Source organism: Rhinopithecus roxellana, chromosome 4 (genome assembly GCF_007565055.1).
Source record: "Rhinopithecus roxellana isolate Shanxi Qingling chromosome 4, ASM756505v1, whole genome shotgun sequence".
Taxonomy (NCBI): domain Eukaryota; kingdom Metazoa; phylum Chordata; class Mammalia; order Primates; family Cercopithecidae; genus Rhinopithecus; species Rhinopithecus roxellana.
The window spans coordinates 138974223-138990374 of NC_044552.1; positions in this window are offsets into that span (position 1 = coordinate 138974223).

Here is a 16152-nt window from a genome sequence, read left to right on the forward strand (position 1 = left end):
CCTTATCAAATTGCTTTATTTAACTTGAATAATCTGGACAGAATATTCTTTGTTTTGTACATCAGGTCAAAACACAAACTTTTTAAATTTGTTGATTTTGTTAACCACTCTAACTACTGGGTAACATCCAGTGACCTGCCAGAAATAGAATGAAGCCAGCATTAAGCACAAACTGTCAATCTGTAATGTCACCAGAAACTTGGCATTTCAAATCTAGTTCTAAGCTGAAGCTCCTAATTTAATGACAAAGCTCCACATTTTCTGGTTCTTGGAAGAGGGAAAATGTGTGCATGAAACGTTGTACTCAGGAGAGTTATACAAGAGATTCATTCACGATAGATGGAGAGACCTGAATGAAAGCACGTAGGCCAGAGGAAATTTAGAGTGTTAAAATGCATTTTGAAGACATGGTCCAATTCCTGACAAGAAACTGGGGGATCTTTGGGCAGGAGGGAAAAAAATCATATGGATTTGGTAGGTAAGGTATTAAGTCACTTTGGGGTTTTGGCAATATCCAAGCTTTTTGTACTTGTTATCCACACAAATCCATTCAAGACTTCCAAATAAGAGTGGAACTTATATTGATACAAAACCCTTATGTGTAATTTTTTAAATTTCCAGGTCATTTATATTTAGATTTGGAGATATTCTTTGCTAGAATACTAGAAAACTTTCGAGTATTCTTTGCTAGAACCATATGCAGAAACATTTGGAGTAAGTAATTCCGAGCTTCCTCCCGGCTCGTTCCACCTCCACTGACTGTTCATCCTCTGGGGCTAATGGAGCAGAAAAGGAGGCTCCTCAGCGTACTCTCCTCTCTGATTGCTGTGGAAACTGCTCTGTCATACAGTTAAATTGGGCTGTGGAGAGACCTGAGACCATTATGCCCCCACTGTGGCTTTAGTGTGGTAGAGTATCAGGGCAAGGCAGGAATTAAGTTTTATCAGGCAAACCAGAACTGCACAAAGAGAAGATCAAGAATCCCCACACACTTGCTTCATCCCTTCCCTTTTCTTTCTTCATGCTTTACTAAGCCATTCGATGCAATGGAAAAAAACAAGCAGCAAGCAGTGAAAAGATCATCCTAAGTAGAAAAGGGAAGAAGCTACCAGAACACAAGCAAAGTTAGAGCAAAACTATAAAAATAATTCAATTAAAAGGAATATAATTATCAAAATGCCCCTAAAGACTTGAAATTAAGTTCAGTGACAGCTCTAGGTTTGCCAGAGAATAAATGATTAGTTTTACAGGTCAGGTCCCAGAGACTTTGATTCATTATTCGATGTGTTTGCCCTGTGTACAGGGAAACTGACATATAATTGTAGAAAATATATTGCTAACTTACTACAAATATTAAATCACCTGGACATTGTTATATATAGTTTGTCTGGAAATTCTTATTTTTTTCTAATATATGTTGAAGAGACACTAAGTCCATCTCCATGAGGCTAAAATACTTTTAAAATTATATTTTCTTTCAACACATCTAGGTTTTTTTTTTCTTTCTTTTTTTTTTTCAGACGTACTCTTGCTCTGTCGCCAAGCTGGAGTGCAGCGGCACGATCTCGACTCACTGCAACCTCCACCTCCTTGGTTCAAGCAATTCCGCTACCTCAGTTTCCCAAGTAGCTGGGATTACAGGTGCACGCCACCATGCCTGGCTAATTTTTTCATTTTAGTAGAGACAGAGTTTCAACACACTGACCTCCCAAAGCACTGGGATTACAGGCGTGAGCCACGACAACACATATATTTTCTTAATAAGTATATACGCACATAGCAAAAAGTATAAATTTGAAACTGTAGTTTCTGAAGTATTAAAGAGCAGTAGAGAGAATGACAAAATGGTATTTTAATTCTTATACGTAAAGATCTCACTTTTTCATGTAAGCTACTCCCAACCCCCATATTCCAAGGAAGATAATGTATTACAATTTTTCTAGAATTAGTTGCTTTTAAATTCACATCAAACACATGGGAAAGGGTTATTTCTTCTTTCAGTGAAACAATTTACTTGAATTTAAGATTCTTTTGTTTCCCAGTTCTACTTATGACAGTCTTTATAATCTATAGCAGTCTTGCAAACAGAAGAGGACTTAACAAACCCAGACAAAAACTCAAATCCCCCTAGAGACTTTTTTTTTAGAAATGTTAAATAAACATTCTACAACATGCCAGTTATTTCAAAACCACTGATAATTGCAGTGGATATAAATGTAAATTTATTTTTATATTTATAATTGTCAGGTTTTTCTTTTCTGTTATCTCCTTATTCTATATAGTCATTTCATGAAACTAATTTATTCATTTTAAAATGACATTGCTAATATTTCTTTCTGTTCAATCTATTAAAATGAAGCAGAAGTGGAATGCTACAAATACAAACTTGTTGTGGGGGTGGGGCAGGAAGGTTATTGGAGAACCATATAATTAGATAATTTTTTAAAAAGAGAGTAAACTGTATCTTAGTAATGATAGTTTTGCTGGAAATATACTACTCTTACTATGAAATACTTGTTTCACCCTAAAGGCCATTGTAGTGACATTTGAGTTACATCAGAGTGTTCCTGGCAGTAGTTAAGGTAGTTTTTGATATATTAGTTATCTACCAATGTGTAAGAAATTAGTGGCCTCAAATGACATTTTTATTTCACAGTTTTTGTGGGTCAGGAATCCAGAGAGGGTTTATCTGGGTACCGTGGCTCAGGGTCTCTCATAAGGCAGCAGTCAAGGTGATGACCAGGGCTGCAGCCATCTCAAGGCTCAACTACGCAAGAGTCAGATTCCAAGCTCATTCACACTGTGGATGTTGACAGGATTCAGTCTCTAGTTGTTCTTGTTCTGCGGACCTCTCCATAGCGGAAATCAAACATGCCAACTTGCTTCATCAGAACAAGCAAGCAAACAAGAAGAGCCAGAGTGAGAAGCAGACTAGAAGCAAAATGCAAGCCACAGACTTTTATAAGCTAATTTCAGAAGTATTAGCCCATCACTTTTGCCATATTCTGTTAGTTAAAAGCACGTCATTATGTTTAGTTCACACTCCAGGGGAGGAGATTGCACAAAATACATGGATACCAAGGGGCAGTGATCTTTGGAAGTTTTTTAAGAGGCTGCTTACCAGACCTGATATGGGAAATGCATTATGGCTTGAGAGCTTTTGTAGATCTCAACAATCTTGGATGACCATTTCTAAAGGTTGGTGAGTTTTATTTCAATAAAGCATGGTCTATTTTGTACTCTGAAATTTTAAAAATTGTTTGAAATAATTTCTTATATAAATTTTAAAATAATTGCCTAGTTTTCACTTAATGATATATCTAAATGCTCAAAACATTTTTCATGTTGTTAAACAAAATTAAAGGGAGTCAGAAGGAAGAAAAATCAAATTTTTTCAAAATGTTTCAGTATTGAGCTAGATAATATCATAGAATACAGATTGATACATGTATCACACAACAGCTCTCATTTTACAAATAAAGATAAAGGACACTTGAAGATGGACATTAAAATTTCCCCCCGCCAATAAAAAGCAAACTCACAAAAAAAAGCCTAATCAATTCTTTTCCAATTTTCCCACTTCTCCACTAGGTCAAGAGGTCTCAACCAAATACTTTTGTGTATTTGTTAATGTCAAAACTTGATGTATGTGTAAATTTTTCTATAGAGAGAGTTAATAGCTTCATGAGAGTCTCAGAAAACCCAGGACCATTGCCCTAGGCAGCAAGAATTTAGGTACTGAATTCTCATATAGAGTCTCATGAATTTGCTTCATGCAACCCGCCCCCAGAATAAGTAAAGCCAAATGTATTTTAGCTTTACTTATTCATCAGTGTCACTAACGTTCATTTCATCAGTGTCACTAATGTTGAACTCCACATTCATTCAACATATATTTATTTATTTATTTATTTATTTTTTATTATTATACTTTAAGTTCTAGGGTACATGTGCATAACGTGCAGGTTTGTTACATATGTATACTTGTGCCTTGTTGGTGTGCTGCACCCATCAACTCGTCAGCACCCATCAATTCATCATTTATATCAGGTATAACTCCCAATGCAATCCCTCCCCCCTCCCCCCTCCCCATGATAGGCCCCGATGTGTGATGTTCCCTTTCCCGAGTCCAAGTGATCTCATTGTTCAGTTCCCGCCTATGAGTGAGAACATGCGGTGTTTGGGTTTCTGTTCTTGTGATAGTTTGCTAAGAATGATGGTTCCCAGCTGCATCCATGTCCCTACAAAGGACACAAACTCATCCTTTTTTGTGGCTGCATAATATTCCATGGTGTGTATGTGCCACATTTTCTTAATCCAGTCTGTCACAGATGGACATTTGGGTTGATTCCAAGTCTTTGCTATTGTGAATAGTGCCGCAATAAACATACGTGTGCATGTGTCTTTATAGCAGCATGATTTATAATCCTTTGGGTATATACCCAGTAGTGGGATGGCTGGGTCATATGGTACATCTAGTTCTAGATCCTTGAGGAATCGCCATACTGTTTTCCATAATGGTTGAACTAGTTTACAATCCCACCAACAGTGTAAAAGTGTTCCTATTTCTCCACATCCTCTCCAGCACCTGTTGTTTCCTGACTTTTTAATGATCACCATTCTAACTGGTGTGAGATGGTATCTCATTGTGGTTTTGATTTGCATTTCTCTGATGGCCAGTGATGATGAGCATTTTTTCATGTGTCTGTTGGCTGTATGAATGTCTTCTTTTGAGAAATGTCTGTTCATATCCTTTGCCCACTTTTTGATGGGGTTATTTGTTTTTTTCTTGTAAATTTGTTTGAGTTCTTTGTAGATTCTGGATATTAGCCCTTTGTCAGATGAGTAGATTGCAAAAATTTTCTCCCATTCTGTAGGTTGCCTGTTCACTCTGATGGTAGTTTCTTTTGCTGTGCAGAAGCTCTTTAGTTTAATCATATCCCATTTGTCAATTTTTGCTTTTGTTGCCGTTGCTTTTGGTGTTTTAGACATGAAGTCCTTGCCCATGCCTATTAATATCGTGAAAATGGCCCTACTGCCCAAGGTTATTTATAGATTCAATGCCATCCCCATCAAGCTACCAATGAGTTTCTTCACAGAACTGGAAAAAGCGGCTTTAAAGTTCATATGGAACCAAAAAAGAGCCCGCATTGCCAAGACAATCCTAAGTCAAAAGAACAAAGCTGGAGGCATCACGCTACCTGACTTCAAACTATACTACAAGGCTACAGTAACCAAAACAGCATGGTACTGGTACCAAAACAGAGATATAGACCAATGGAACAGAACAGAGTCCTCAGAAATAATACCACACATCTACAGCCATCTGGTCTTTGACAAACCTGAGAGAAACAAGAAATGGGGAAAGGACTCCCTATTTAATAAATGGTGCTGGGAAAATTGGCTAGCCATAAGTAGAAAGCTGAAACTGGATCCTTTCCTTACTCCTTATATGAAAATTAATTCAAGATGGATTAGAGACTTAAATGTTAGACCTAATACCATAAAAACCCTAGAAGAAAACCTAGGTAGTACCATTCAGGTCAACATATATTTATTGAGTTTCTACTAGATGCCAACCACTTCTAGGCTATAGAAATGCAAATTCCAGCATCAAAAGCTCACATTCCTGGAGGAGGTGGCATGGCAAATAATAAGCACAGTTGGGCTACCCCCTTTGGGTCCCCTCCCTTTGTATGGGAGCTCTGTTTTCACTCTATTAAATCTTGCAACTGCACACTCTTCTGGTCCGTACTTGTTACGGCTCGAGCTGAACTTTTGCTCGCTGCCCACCACTGCTGTATGCCACTGTCACAGACCTGCTGCTGATTTCCACCTCTCCAGATCTGGCAAAGTGTCCACTGTGCTCCTGATCCAGTGAGGCACCCATTGCCATGCCCAATCGGGCTAAAGGCTCACCATTATTCCTGCACAACTAAGTGCCTGGGTTCATCCTAATCGAGCTGAACACTAGTCACTGGGTTCCACAGTTCTCTTCTGTGACCCACGGCTTCTGATAGAGCTATAATACCCACCTCATGGCCCAAGATTCCATTCCTTGGAATCTGTGAGGCCAAGAACCCCAGGTCAGAGAACAAGAGGCTTGCCACCATCTTGGGAGCTCTAGGAGCAAGGACCCCCCAAGTAATATTTTGACAACCATGAAGGGACCTCCAAAATGGTGAGTAATATTGGACCATTTTCACTTGCTATTCTGTCCTATCCTTAGAATTGGAGGAAAATACCGGCACCTGTCAGCTGGTTAAAAACAATTAGCATGGCTGCCAGACTTAAGATTCAGGGGTAAGGTTGTCTGGGAAACGGCTTTCTAACAACCCCCATCCCTTCTGGGTTGAGAGCATTGGTCTGCCTGGAATCAGCTTCTGTTTTCAATTTTCCTGGGGAAGCCGAGAGTCGACTAGAGGTGGAAAGCTGTCGTCCTGAACTCTCGGCATTAGTCGGTTGAGATCATGGTGCAGCCAGAAGTCTCTATTCAACAGTCGCCCATGCGTGTGCCCCTACCTTTCCTTCTGACCCATACCTCCTGGGTCCCGACCACAACTTTCTTGAAAGTGTAGCCCCAAAATTCTTCTTACCTCTTAATCTGTGTCCTCATCCCTGCCTCCTAGGTACTAATGGTTTAGACTTTCATTTCCTCTAGCAAGTTGTATCTCCAGAGGGATCTAAGGAAGCTCTACGCTGCGTCCTTAGGCCCCTAGGCTATGAACCCAAAGAGTCTTTCTCTGGTGTCCTTCCCAATTTAGGCATACAGCTCTCAATATGGGCAATTATGTGGGACCCATTCCCCATCACCCTTGCCAGGGGCCCAAGTTTGTAAATGGCTAGGAGAAGAGAGAAAGAGAGAGAGACAGAGGGGAGAGAGAGAGATCAAAGAGGAAGTCAAAGAGAGAAAGAAAGAGATAGAAGTAGTAAAGAAAAAAAACAGTGTGTCCTATTCCTTTAAAAGCCAGGGTAAATTTAAAACCTATAATTGATAATTGTCTTCTCCATGACCCTATAACACTCCAATACTACCTTGCTGTCAGTGTAAACAAGGGCTTATCCTGAAAACACTGAGACCACTGACAACCCGCAGACTTCCTATCAAAAATTCTTAACCCAGGAACCCGCGGATGGCCCAAATGCATTCAATCTATAGCAGCAACTGCTTTGCTAACAGAAGAAAGTAGAAAAGTCACTTTTCAAGGAAATCTCATTGTGAGCACACCTCACCAGTTCAGAATTATTCTAAGTCAAAAAAGCAAAAAGGTAGCTTACTAACTCAAAAATCTTAAAGAATGGGGCTATTCTGTTAGGAAAAGGTGATTTAACATTAACCACTGAAAATTCCCTTAACCCAGCAGATTTCCTAACAGGGGATTTAAATCTTAATGATCATACAAAAATCCAACTAGACCTAGGAAGAACTCCCTTCAGGACAGGACGATAGATGGTTCCTCCCGGGTGATTGAGGGAAAAATAAAACACACACACAATGGACATTCAGTAATTGATAGGGAAACTCTTGTGGAAGCTGAGTTAGGAAAATTGCCTAATTGGTCTGCTCAAATGTGTGAGCTGTTTGCACTCAATCAAGCCTTAAAGTACTTACAGAATCAAAAAGACTCAATCGCAATCCTGACTCAAAATGTTACCTACACCCTCTCTGAAACGAATTTGCATAAGAACTGTTGTTTATAGGAATGCATCTTGATGGGGCATCTGGGTTGTTATGAAATACTCAGGAACCCAGACCAGCTCTAGAACTCACCACTGAGCACAAAGGCAATGTTGGGCACGCTGGTAAAGGACCACTAGAATCCAGCAGCCCAGACCCCTTTCTTTGTGGTCAAGAAGGGCAGGAAAACAGGTGCAGGACTGCTACATTGCTGAACATAACTAATCCAATAAGCAGAGGTCCATGGCTGGTTATGCATCCTGGAAAGGAGTAAGCACTCGGACCATGGAGGACGCTGTAGGACTAATGCTCATCGGAAAATGACTAGGGGTGCTGGCATCCCTATGTTTCTTTTTCAGATGGGAAACGTTCCCCCTAAGGCAAAAACACCCCTAAGATGTATTCTGGAGAATTCAGCCCAGTCAGAGCGTATGTACCTTTTTTCCTGTCAGACTTGAAGCAAATTGAAATAGATCTAGGTAAATTCTCAGATAACCCTGATAGCTATATTGATGTTTTACAAGGGTTAGGACAATCCTTCGATCTGACATGGACAGATGTAATGTTACTACTAAATCAGACACTAACCCCAAATGAGAGAAGTGCCACCATAACTGCAGCCCGAGAGTTTGGCGGTCTCTGGTATCTCAGTCAGGTCAATGATAGGATGACAACAGAGGAAAGAGAACAATTCCCCACAGGACAGCAGGCAGTTCCCAGTGTAGACCCTCACTGGGATGCAGAATCAGAACATGGAGATTGGTGCTGCAGACATTTGCAAACTTGCATGCTAGAAGGACTAAGCAAAACTAGGAGGAAGCCTATGAATGATTCAATGATGTCCACTATAACACAGGGAAAGGAAGAAAGTCCTACTGCCTTTCTGGAGAGACTAAGGGAGGCATTGAGGAAGCATACCTCTCTGTCACCTGACTCTATTAAAGGCCAACTAATCTTAAAGGATAAGTTTATCACTCAGTCAGTTGCAGACATTAGAAGAAAACTTCAAAAGTCCGCCTTAGGCCTGGAGCAAAACTTAGAAACTCCATTGAACTTGGCAACCTTGATTTTTTATAATAGAGATCAGGAGGAGCAGGCAGAATGGGACAAACGGGATTAAAAAAAAAAAAAAAAAAAAAGGCCACCGCTTTAGTCATGGCCCTCAGGCAAGCGGACTTTGGAGGCTCTGGAACAGGGAAAGGCTGGGCAAATCAAATGCCTAATAGGGCTTGCTTCCAGTGCAGTCTACAAGGACACTTTAAAAAATATTGTCCAAGTAGAAATAAGCCGCCCCCTCATCCATGCCCCTTATGTCAAGGGAATCACTGGAAGGCCCACTGCCCCAGGGGACAAAGGTCCTCTGAGTCAGAAGCCACGAACCAGATGATCCAGCAGCAGGACTGAGGGTGTCCGGGGCAAGTGCCATCACCTTCACAGAGCCCCAGGTATGCTTGACCATTGAGGGCCAGGAGGTTAACTGTCTCCTGGACACTGGTGCAGCCTTCTCAGTCTTACTCTCCTGTCCTGGAAAACTCCTCCAGATCTGTCACTATCCGAGGGGTCCTAGGACAGCCAGTCACTAGATACTTCTCCTAGCCACTAAGTTGTGACTGGGGAACTTTACTCTTTTCACATGCTTTTCTAATTATGCCTGAAAGCCCTACTCCCTTGTTAGAGAGAGGCATTCTAGCAAAAGCAGGGGCCATTACACACCTGAACACAGGAGAAGGAACACACATTTGTTGTCCCCTGCTTGAGGAAGGAATGAATCCTGAAGTCTGGGCAACAGAAGGACAATATGGATGAGCAAAGAGTGCCCATCCTGTTCAAGTTAAAGGATTCTGCCTCCTTTCCCTACCAAAGGTGGTACCCCCTTAGACCCGAGGCCCAACAAGGACTCCAAAAGATTCTTAGGGACCTAAAAGCCCAAGGCCTAGTAAAACTATGCAATAGCCCCTGCAATACTCCAATTTTAGGAGTACAGAAACCCAGTGGACAGTGGAGGTTAGTGCTAAATCTCAGGATTGTCAATGAGGCCATTGTCCTTCTATACCCAGCTGTACCTAACCCCTTACACTCTGCTTTCCCAAATGCCAGAGGAAGAAGAGTGGTTTACAGTCCTGGACCTTAAGGACGCCTTTTTCTGTTTCCTGGTACATCCTGACTCTCAATTCTTGTTTTTCTTTGAAGATCCTTCAAACCCACCGCCTCAACTCACCTGGACTGTTTTACCCCAAGAGTTCAGGGATAGCCCCCATCTATTTGGCCAGGCTTTAGCCCAAGACTTGAGCCAGTTCTCATACCTGGACACTCTTGTCCTTCGGTACATGGATAATTACTTCTAGGCGCCTGTTCAGAAATCTTGTGCCATCAAGCCACCCAAGTGCTTTTAAACTTCCTCGCCACCTGTGGCTACAAGTTTTCCAAACCAAAGTCTCAGCTCTGCTTACAGCAGGTTAAATACTTAGGGCTAAAATTATCCAAAGGCACTAGGGTCCTCAGCGAGGCTCATATCCAGCCTATACTGGCTTATCCTCATCCCGAAACCCTAAAAGCAACTAAGAAGGTTCATTGGCATAACAGGTTTCTGCCGAATATGGATTCCCAGGTATAGCGAAATAGCCAGGCCATTATATACAGTAATTAAGGAAACTCAGAAAGCCAATACCCATTTAGTAAGATGGACACCCGAAGCAAAAGTGGCATTCAAGGCCCTAAAGAAGGCCCTAACATAGGTTCCAGTGTTAAGCTTGACAATGGGGCAAGACTTTTCTTTATATGTCACAGAAAAAACAGGAATAACTCTAGGAGTCCTTACGCAGGTTTGAGGGACCAGCTTGTAACCTGTGGCCTACCTGGGTAAGAAAAATCATGTAGTGGCAAAGGGTTGGCCTCATTGTTTACAGGTAGTGGCGGCAGTAGCAGTCTTAGTATCTGAAGCAGTTAAAATAATACAGGGAAGAGATCTTACTGTGTGGACATCTCATGATGTAAACGGCATACTCACTGCTAAAGGAGACTTGTGGCTGTCAGGACAATCGTTTGCTTAAATATCAGGCTCTATTAATTGAAAGGCTAGTGCTGCAACTGCGCACTTGTGCAACTCTTAACCCAGCCACATTTCTTCCAGACAATGAAGAAAAGATAGAACATAACTGTCAACAGGTGATTGCTCAAACCTACGCCGCTCAAAGGGACCTTCTGGAGGTTCCCTTGACTGATCCCTACCTCAACTTGTATACTGATGGAAGTTCCTTTGTAGAAAAAGGATTTCCGAAAAGCAGGGTATACAGTGGTCAGTGATAATGGACTACTTCAAAGTAATCCCCTCACTCCAGGAACTAGCACTCAGCTGGTAGAACTAATAGCCCTCACTCAGGTATTAGAATTAGGAGAAGGAAAAAGGGTAAATATATATACAGACTCTAAGTATGCTTACCTAGTCCTCCATGCCCATGCAGCAATATGGAGGGAAAGGGAATTCCTAACTTCCGAGGGAATACCTGTCAAACATCAGGAAGCCATTAGGAGATTATTATTGGCTGTACAGAAACCTAAAGAGGTGGTAGTCTTACAATGCCAGGGTCATCAGAAAGGAAAGGAAGGGGAAATGGAAGGGAATTGCCAAGTGGATATTGAAGCCAAAAGAGTCACAAGGCAGGACCCTCCATTAGAAATGCTTCTAGAAGGACCCCTAGTATGGGGTAATCTCCTCCAGGAAACCAAGCCTCAGTACTCAGCAGAAGAAATAGAATGGGAAACCTCAGGAGGACATAGTTTCCTCCCCTCAGGAGGGCTAGCCACCAAAGAAGGAAAAATACTTCTGTCTGCAGCTAACCAGTGGAAATTACTTAAAACCCTTCACCAGACCTTTCACTTAAGCATTGATAGCACCCACCAGATGGCCAAATCATTATTTACTGGACCAGGTCTTTTCAAAACTATCAAGCAGATAGTCAGGGCCTGTGAAGTGTGCCAAAGAAATAATCCCCTGCACTGCAGGCCATACATTTCGATTCCTGTATCTTTAACCTCCTTGTTAAGTTTGTCTCTTCCAGAATTGAAGCTGTAAAACTACAAATGGTTCTTCAAGTGGAGCCCCAGATGCAGTCCATGACTAAGATCTACCACAGACAACTGTGCCAGCCTGCTATCCTATGCTCTGATGTTAATGACATCAAACGCACCCCTCCCAAGGAAATCTCAACTGCATGACCCCTACTACACCCCAATTCAGCAGGAAGCAGCTAGAGCGGTCATTGGCCACCCTCCCCAATAGCACTTGGGTTTTGCTGTTGATGGGGGAGGGACAGAGACAGGACTAGCTGGATTTCCTAGGCCAACTAAGAATCCCTAAGCCTAGCTGGGAATGTGACTGCATCCACCTTTAAACACGGGGCTTGCAACTTAGCTCACACATGACCAATCAGGTAGTAAAGAGAGCTCACTAAAATGCTAAATAGGCAAGAACAGGAGGTAAAGAAATAGCCAATCTTCTATCTCCTGAGAGCACAGGGGGAAGGACAATGATTGGGATATAAACCCAGCCACTGGAGCCAGCACTGGCTACCCCCTTCGGGTCCCCTCCCTTTGTATGGGAGCTCTGTTTTCACTCTATAAATCTTGCAACTGCAAAATAATAACAATAATAAGCACAGTTAATTATGTCTACGATATAAAGTATGATAAATGTTGTGGAGATAATAAGCATGATATACCTGAATTCTCTGAAGCTTTAATGAGAATATGCAGTTCTTTTGATCTTGCATAAAATCTTTTAACAAGAGTAAAGCACACTCAGTTTGGTCTAGCAAATATTTATTAAGCACCTAGTATGGGCTAGGCACTATGGTAGATGCTGGGGAGAGGCAGTGATGAGCATGGTGGTCTGAGAATTTTATTGGCTGAGGTTATAGGGTATTGCTTCCTCTAGGAATCCCTCTGGCTTTGGTTTGGGTGCCCCTCTTGGTGATCACACAATAAGATGAGCATACCTTTATTGTGTTTTCCTCTAGGTTGCATTTATATCCAGGTTGCCTATATCTGTCCTACTTAATTGTGAGTTCTTTGAGAGTAAGACCTACATTTCATTCATCTTCGAATCCCTGGTGCTTGGGGCATAGTAGGAGTTCAAGACATGTGTTGCCCTGTACTTGAAGAGACATGGAAGGTGTGTACATGGAATGCCCTAGGACATTCTCTAACTTCCATCTTAAGCAGTAAGATGCCTACTGACTAACTCTCTTAGGTGACAAGTAAAATCAGTGAATGTCATTGATACGAAATCTGATATGATGAAAAAAGAAATGTGTTTATCAAGTCCATGCCCACGCTTTTAAAGGAAAACTAGTCATTGTTTTAACAACCAAAAATGATTCTTCATCTCAGATGTCTCCCTCTTTCCTCAACTGAGCCTATGCAACAGCTTTACCTGCCATGTTCCAGCTCACTCTTGCCCTGAGATTAGCAACAGAGAGCTGGGAAGCAGGGAGAGGAAGGTGATGTTATTAAGGTGATGACCCCTGCTTTTGCCTGCTTTACTCTCAAGTTTTAGAAAAAGACACAGATTAGGTTTTAAGCTAAGTTTTACAAAAAAAAAAAAAAAAAAAAAAAAAAAAAAAGAACCAAATTCCAATGGTGGATCTCCAGGGAAATAAAAAGATAAATATTCAAATTCACCTGAACTTCTCAAGGTCAATGTGTTCTACATATAAATTGTATCAAGACAATTATATCATGTAAGCATTTCTCTCTGAATAAGAACTAATTCTCTGCCCACACTCAGCAAAATGTTATTTTTTGTTCTAAACTTCTCTCAAAGGCAAGTGCTTTCCCACACTCAGAAATGCATTCTTGGTCCTCTGAGTATTAGTTGTATGCCAAGATTCAAAGTTTAAATTCTAAACACTTTTGTTTAGTTTTTTAAGCATACACTATGGCAGAAAATTATGCTTTTTTAAAGGTTTGACTGACTCAAATAATCACTATTTCTAGGGATTATTGAGAAAATTACTTTTAAATTAAGAAATAGGAGAAGAAATTTCACCAGAAAATCTCATTTGTTGAGACTACAACAAATATGAGGATATTGAATCAAAGGCCTGCATCCTTCTAGACCATTATTTTGCTACCATACTTATTAATATATTATTATTGCCCAGGTTGAGTTGGATTTAAATTAACAGCCCTACATCAGCCTTTGGGGAAGTCTTTAATATAATGACACACAAATCTTTCATTGTCTTTACTCTTTAACATTTACCAACTTTTTAGATGAAAATATAGATGGTATACTTATATTGTGATATGTATTTCTTATAACTTTCTTCCTAATTATAAAATTAATGCTTAATACAGATGATTGAGGAAACACGGGATGGTGGTGGTAGGGAATCATCCATAGTAGTGTGGCTTTTCTTTTTAATTAACAAATTGTACTTCTTGAATAATTTACCAAGGCTCTGAAATATTTTTATATTTGTCAGAATGCCCATTTTTATATTTGTCAGAATGCCCATTAGCTAAATTTGTGAATGACATGGAGGTGAAATGAATAGCTAGTATGGTAGAGGAAAGAATTAGGATTCAAAACCCTCCATAGGCTGAAAGAATTGGTTGAAACACAAGATAAACTGTAGCAAGAGTAAATGTAGTCTAGGCACAGTGGCTCACGCCTATAATCCCAGCACTTTGGGAGGCTGAGGGGGCAGATCACCTGAGGTCAGGAGTTTGAGACTAGCCTGGCCAACATGGTGAAACCCCATCTCTACTAAAAATTAAAAAAATCAGCTGGGTGTGGTGGCATGTGCCTGTAATCCCAGCCACTTGGCTGACTGAGGCAGGAAATTATTTGAACCCAGGAAGCAGAAGTTCCAGTGAACAGAGATTGTGCCACCTCACTCCACCTTGAGCAACAAAGCAAGACTCCCTCTCAAAAAAATAAAAAAAGTAAATGTAAAGTCCTGGTATAGAAACAACTGTCCCTGCATAGGAAGAAGGCAATGCATCAAAATAGGAGTTCCTGTGGAAAAGACTGTGTATTTCTAGTTGATGAAAACTTCGCCAGAATTGGGTTTTGGTTTATAATTGGGCTACCAAAAAAGACAGTGTAAGCTTAGGTATCATCAGTGAAGTACAGAATCCAGATGGAAGGGAAGAAGTGTTCTTAACCATGTCCACATGGTTCAAGCTACACCTGGAGTATTGTTTTCAATTTAAGGACACATTTAAAGATGGCGTTAATAAAACATGAGCCTTCCCAACTGAAAATCTTTGTTGAAATCATGTTATATAAGAAAGAGTTGAAGTGACTGAATATTCAGCTTGAAGAGAAAGAACTAAAGATAAACATGATAGCTGCCTTCCACAATTGGAAAGAATTTTTCTGAGCTGCCCGGAAACCATATCTAGAAACAAGGGGTAGAAAAATTGTCATTCAGATTTCAGCTTAAGTGACACTGCCTCAGCAGTATCTTGCCTTGAAGTAGCCACCCAGTAATTAGTACATAACTGACTTAACCTTCTGTATAACACGTATCATTATCTATTCACTTATTGTTTTCTATAAACTTAATTCATTAATTTATTGTCTGCTGGTCTGTTTCTTCTCACTAGAACATAATTTCCCTGATAGTAAGTTCCCCTCTGTCTTGTTCACAGTTATATACAGTACCTTGAACAGTACTACTATAAATGTTTATTGAAAGAACTAATTTATGGGAAAGCAGATTTTGGCTTAATAGAGAAAGAATTTTCTTTCTGTGGGGAAGGGGGAAGAGCTTTCAACCACTGAAGATGTTTTACATTAACTAGTTTTATCTTCATACAGTTTGTCATCAGCCAGTTTTTGAGCACTTATATGCTACACATAGGCATGGAAGACATGGCTCAGAGACAGTAACTTTGCCCTAGCTCATGTTGTTAGAACTGAAAATTGCAATCCATCTTGTCTGTTTCCAAAACCACTGGGCTTTCTACTATACCATAAGTGAAATAGAGGTTCATGATGATGAATTTTCCCATCACTGGTGGACTTTAGGCAAAGACTAGATGATCATCCATTGGGATATTAAATTATGCTAACTAATGGATTCTTGAGTTAAGTGGGATGGTGGACTAGATCCAACTCTAAGATTCTGTCATTCTGTGATAGAAACTGTCCATTCATGATAGAAAGAAATTCTATGACAGGAATTTCTTTATGTTGGAAATAACAAAGAAGAAAGGAAACCTTTTTTGAAACTGTTGCTTGGAACCCAAGAATGTGAACTTACACAATTGCCAAAATGTTACCCCTTAATCCTAGCTGGATGGTGAACTTGCATTTCAAATACAATAGCTCCTATAGTCCACAAATAAAAAATGAAAACCAAAACTTTGAAACTATGAAAGGGAAAGATTTCAATGAAGTAAGCAAATTGTACAATAGTTTCATAATTGTTCTGGGTGACTAAGCAAAGCTCATATAATGAAGT